The following is a 796-nucleotide window of genomic DNA, read 5'->3' as shown; positions in this document are numbered from 1 at the left end:
AGAGAGAGAGAGAGAGAGAGAGAGAGAGAGAGAGAGAGAGAGAAATGCATCTATCCCATTGTACTTCCCTTTGAACATTAGGGAATACTCATGGGCAGGTGGAGAAAGCACCAGAGAAGGCATTGTAAAGTCAGTGACTGAGAATGTGCATATATTGGTGGGTGCTCATTCAAGAATTCTTCATATCTTCATTTAAAAAAACATCACCTGTATTTTATATTTTCTGCATTTTGAGCCATATGCTCACAAGTGGAAAACAGATCTCACTCAGCTTGCTAGGAAATCACTGCTCTTGTGTTTTCCCAGGTTTCCTGATTCAGGAGGATGAGCCAAGAAAAAGAATAAATTCTTTCATATGTATCTAGGCATTTTGAATCATGAGAAAAATAGATACTATTTATATAATGCTTTAAGGTTTGTAAAGCTTTTTATATAAGTTATCATATTCGATCCTAACAGCAACTTTATGGGATAGATGCTGCTGTTACTAACATTTTACAAATATAGAAAGAGAGACTGAAAGAGCTCATGTTATTTGCTTCAGGTCACAGATCAAATAAAGGCCAGAGGCACTATTTGAATTCAGGTCTTCTTGACTCACAGGCCTGGTACTCTTTCTGCTATGCCAGCCTAGCTGTGAATCTTTGATAGCAGTGTTACAAAATTTTAACATTTGCCTTCATGGGTCACAAACTTGAGTTTTCCTTCAGAAAAAATAGTGATGGCCACTTCCACAGAGCCAGTGTTATGTAGTGGTAAGAGAATTGGATTTGGAGTCAGAAGACCTGAATTCAAT

This window comes from Gracilinanus agilis, chromosome 3 (assembly GCF_016433145.1).
Source record: "Gracilinanus agilis isolate LMUSP501 chromosome 3, AgileGrace, whole genome shotgun sequence".
In the NCBI taxonomy this organism is placed as follows: domain Eukaryota; kingdom Metazoa; phylum Chordata; class Mammalia; order Didelphimorphia; family Didelphidae; genus Gracilinanus; species Gracilinanus agilis.
This window is presented reverse-complemented; position numbering follows the sequence as displayed.